Below are 5,509 nucleotides of genomic sequence, written 5' to 3'. Positions count from 1 at the left end.
GCAGCCGTTAAAATAAATTTATGATTTTATATTTCCTGGTGTCAATCAATTTGAAATACTCTCTCTTTCTCTCTTTCTCTCTCTTTCCCTAGTAATGCCAAACAAAGTTAACAAAGAATTTTTTGACACTTATCCAATTTCTTAAAACTTTTGATTACATGACTTTTGTTTGCATTAAGATATTGTATACATATAACAAATTTAAAATTAAAAACACATTTCGTATGCTTTGTTTTGATACATATTTTCTCCTACTTAATGGACATCTAGAGTCAATGTCTTCTATGTTAAATTAAATATGTAATAAATGTAAAAGAAAAAAAACGAATGGATTTTAATAAAAAAATATGTTTAACCAGATTGCAAATCGTGGAGAAACGGCTTTTCCATATTTACTCCATGAAGTGGAAAACAATATCATTTATCAATTTTTAATCAAATATAAATCTATTAAAAGTGAAACATCATACTAATCCTCAATGAAATCTAAAATTTGTCAATGAGATAGAGATTAATTATTGATCTTATAAGCTATAAGCGGACGTATCTCGAGTAATTATTGCTTTATAACATCAAGTAATTTCTTTCTCAAATATATATCAATTATTGTACTTATTAAATTGTCAATTATACATACAATTATAAACTCTTTTATTCAAAAACTATTTCTTATCTATATTTACTCAATATTTGCTCAATTGTATAGAATTTGTGACCACGCAATTATGCACGACAATCAATTAGTGCGTGCCGGCACAGGAGAATTGCATCAGCCACTTTTGTTCTTAACAACGTGTCGGTCGGTGTCGAATCGTCTCTCTTCATTTTTGAATATCGGATTTGTTCGTATTATATGTTTTAGTAGTGCATTGAATCCAATTCACGTGGCAAAAAGTGTTGTATAATAAAAATATATAGTTATTATATTAATAATATAATTATTTTTTTAGAAAAAATTGTTATTTATAATACTCAAAACCTTATTTTACCATCTTATTATATATCATACCTTATACATATGGTATGTTACGCGTCAAACGGAACAGCTTTACAACCAAAATTGAGGTCTAGCTAAAAATTCCCTCTTGGCCGGAAAAATTACTTTAATATATCTATTTTATAATGCTATGTGTTATTTTAGTAGAATCCAATATGGCGGCCTTAAAATGGCAGTTTTATTTTCAAAAAACACATTAACTAATTTATTAATCTATTCTGTAAAAAAAATTTCCAGCCAATTTCCAGCAATTGGAAGCAGCCCTACATCGAATATGGTTCGAAATTCTGCAAGCCACAATTAGAGCCTGCTTTAATATGCGTGAGCGCCTGCAAGAGGTCATCCGAAGACGAGGCAGAAATATACAATTTTAAATACGAACACATATATCCCTGCCCCAACACACACACACACACACACACACACACACACACACACAAACACGATGGGCAAAATCCGACCAGCAACTTTCCCGTAGTGCCCATCGGATAATGCTAATGTTGGCGGTAATTGAATATATAGGCAAAAATGCATATGTAACTTTGATATGCTGTAACTTCGCGAAAAAAAATCGTACGGTATTCAATTTTTTTTTAAATTTGTAGAGAAAAGTCCATATTTTACGATAGTTAAGATGATATTTGCGAAAAAGCACTTTAGTACACTCCGTAGAGTTCGTCAAACTATGCAATTTTTTGAAAAAAAAAGACGTTCCTCCTTTTAAAGGGATGGAGAAAGGGGGAGAGAATAAAATCAAAATCGAACGAAAGTTCCTTAAAGTAGAAACTTTACCCTTTAAAACAAAAAAAAATTTTTTGAAATACGACAATTTTTCGCGGAGATACGCTTATTTGAATTTGTGCTAAATTGTCATATTAAGTACGTGTTGCGATAATTTTTTTGACGAGTGTATATAACCTAAAAATTCTTTTGCACAACAAACATATTGCTCTATCGTACCTAGGAGCTGAGCTATCTTATGATCACCACTGTGTAAGATTTTTTTTGTAAGATTTTTTGTAATGCTACCGACATTCACGTTATCTGATGTACACAACGAGGAAGTTGTTGACCATGGTCGTTTCTTCGATCGTTTTTTGCATAAAAATGCAACACTTTGCTGTATTTGCGTATTATGCGATTAATTAATCGATGAATTAAAAAACTCGTCCCATGTGTACAATGTATGTATGCGTCAATGTTAAGTGTGATGGTGTGGCGTGTGTGTATGGTGACTTGTGTATAATCGAATGTTTCTTGTATTTGAATATATGTAGATCAATTAGTAATTAAATGCCTGATCTACATATGTTAAAAACAAGAAACATTCAATTTCACGCAAGTCATCATACACGCGACACAGCATCACACTTAATATTGATACACACTTGCATCATACACATTATGTGCAAAATCCGACCGAGCAACTTCCTCGTGACGTACATCGGATAACGTGAATGCCGATGACATTACAAAAAATCTTATAAAACACAAAAGTGATTAAAAGATCTGATAGCTCAACTCCTAGATACGATAGAGCAATAATGTTTCTTGCCATTTAAAAGTGGAAGTTTCCTACTCCAAAGCCAATATGGTGGCATATTTGGTCCCGTCCTTTCTTTTTCCATAGACGGCTACAAAATCATGATATTTCCAGACTTTTTACACGATCTCATTTTGGGTCTTACAAGAAAAATAGTTAAACAAATAAATGTCTGGTGAAAATAAGTGAAAATCTGTTCATTGTACTATATACTTTCTGAGAAAAAACAAACTTTATCACTAATAAAGGAAAAAACGATAAAACAGTAAAAAATGGTATTTTGACCGTTTCTTAAACTGAAAATGAACGTTTGTTCCTTTAATGTTTTTCAAGTGGACATTTTAACCAATTAAAAACGTTTTCGAGAGTTCGGTAATAAAACGTTTCAAAGAAACATTTGTGAAACATCTCTGAAACGAATTCTACGTCATTTTACGTCACACACATTCCGTGAATATCAACATTTTTACATTATTGATATCAGTTTTTTTAAAGAGTAATATTTCAAGAAAATTATTTTTTTTTAAACTTGAAAGATAAAATATTGTAACAGCTACGTAAATAAGTGACTGCCCTCTACACTCTCTACACTCTGACGATATAGCACGCGCTATATAACCTTCTAGCTATATAAGTCGACACGGTGTAACATTTAGTGTCACACAATATATAACTCTATTCTGAAGAGCTTCGCAGTTAATACTATTAAAAAAATAAAAGTGATTATTGTGTGTTACAGTATATAACATTATGTTATTTTATCGATTTGTACTTATCTTGTGTATTTGTATAAATTATGACGCATTATCTTATGTTTCTGCACAAGTTTACGAATCTAATGGCAGTGAATACGAAAAAATTAGTAGCAGTATATTGCCCGCTTATACCATCGCTTTGAGAGCCGATCTTGTCAATTCAACTATATGCAAAAAGGAATTACGAGATTTCCGAGATGCCGTAAATCAACGAATACTGTGGAGCTTGAAAAGTTAGTAAAATTTTTATTCATGGTCACATTTATAAAATAGCTCGAAAATTAAAACAAATTATTTTAAAAACATATTTATGTTTACTTTACACTGAATTAATTATTTAATTTTAGAAATTGTTAGTTAAAATTAACTAAAATTTTACTATTTTTGTACCAATCTCTATTATTGTTTGTAAAAAAAGCAGAAAATTAGTCTATAATTAGACTATAATTAATATTAATTATTGAGAATGTCACAGCGCTATAATAAATGTACATTATGCGCATGTACGAAATTATTTCAGCACTAAATATTTTTTTATATTTACAGATTCAATATATAAACAATTGATTTAATATATTAATAAAAGGCTTCAATAAAAGTAACAATAGTAAAAATAATATAAAAACCAGCATAGTTTTCTTAATTTAAATGATTTGAATGACTATATGTACCATTCTATACATTCATCTGTTGCGATCCGAATTATTGCGTTCTATTTTAATTAAGTTATCTCACTTGATCAAGAGAAAACGGTATAATAGAAAAATAAAAAAAATTCTCATTATGTCATCCGCTATTAGAAAACTGATCGTCCTAATTAACATTACATCGTAATTAACATTAAAATTTTCTCAAAATACAGACTTCGAGTTCCTTTTTCGTTTTTGAAGCTTATCAATATCATAATTATTAGCTGCGTTATTAATATTTAACGTTTCACAATTTTTTTCTATTTTTCCACTGTACCGCTTTTTTTGACCGAATGTATGTATATTTAATAATAACGTCATCTTCCGCTAGCGTTAATTAACACCAAAGAAAATGCATGTTCTGTGAACAACCAAATAATTTCAAACATTAATTTTTCTTGAAACTTATGCACTATTATCCACGTTTGGCTCTCAATGGCCTGGAAAATTTAACCTTAAAGTTAGTATTCACAAGAACCCTATCAAGTTTTTAGTGTTTTATTGAAAAGTTATAAAAAATACAAAATATACATAAGAGATGATGACTGATTTATTTTTAATGTAATGTATAAAAAAAATCTAAAAAAAATATTTGTGTACTTAATTTTTCTTGGAGAATTTTAAGGAAAAGTAAATATTATTCAAAAAGACAAAAAGGCTCGTATAATGCAACGCAATAAATAATAATAATGGAATATAGTGAAAGGCCAACTAACGAGCAAATAAATAGATATAATATAATATAATAAATTCATTTAATCATGCTCTTAAAATTAATAACATGTAAATTCTTAACATGTAGACGTTTCGAGTTACTTAGTCTTCCTCAGTACAAATTCTAACTTAAACAAACGCTTAAATAATATAATAATTAAATAATTAAAATATATCAAACGACCATGACGAGCGAAATATCCATCAATATTTTAACATCGGTGTATTTTCTAAGAGGCACAGCAAGAATAACATTTCCCATCTTATCATTATGGAACGCTTTTGTTAGTAATGAGAGATTTTTTAAACCCATTCTTCGTTTGAAGGCGAGAAAGGATTTGTCCAAATTTTGTCAGTTTGAATGTATTTGTCAATCAATATATTGTCAGATAGTCAGATATAGAGTCAAGTTAGAGACATGCTATAGATAAGAAGCTAAAAACAGAATTTTATTATCAGGACGCATTTTACAGTTTAATACAAAGATACAAACCGGTCTGTTTCTATGGAACTCGCATTTATATTGATTGACAAATACATTCAAACTGACAAAATTTGGACAAATTCTTTCTCGCCTTCAAACGAAGAATGGGTTTAAAAAATCTCTCATTACTAACAAAAGCGTTCCATAATGATAAGATGGGAAATGTTATTCTTGCTGTGCCTCTTAGAAAATACACCGATGTTAAAATATTGATGGATATTTCGCTCGTCATGGTCGTTTGATGTACTTTAATTATTATATTATTTAAGCGTTTGTTTAAGTTAGAATTTGTACTGAGGAAGACTAAGTAAGTCGAAACGTCTACAA

General features: G+C 29.5%; 1 long non-coding RNA gene across 1 annotated transcript; it reads left to right on the top strand.

Moving 5' to 3' along the window:
* Positions 1-3,208: 3,208 nt before the first annotated feature.
* On the top strand, positions 3,209-3,924 carry LOC145948080 (uncharacterized). The gene is made up of 2 exons (XR_014427270.1): positions 3,209-3,528; positions 3,842-3,924. It is a non-coding gene; the product is annotated as an uncharacterized LOC145948080 (long non-coding RNA).
* Positions 3,925-5,509: the final 1,585 nt, after the last annotated feature.

Source organism: Prenolepis imparis, unplaced genomic scaffold (assembly GCF_030444845.1).
Source record: "Prenolepis imparis isolate NDT839.2.m4 unplaced genomic scaffold, iyPreImpa1.0 SCAF_231, whole genome shotgun sequence".
Lineage (NCBI taxonomy): Eukaryota > Metazoa > Arthropoda > Insecta > Hymenoptera > Formicidae > Prenolepis > Prenolepis imparis.
This window is presented reverse-complemented; position numbering and strand designations above follow the sequence as displayed.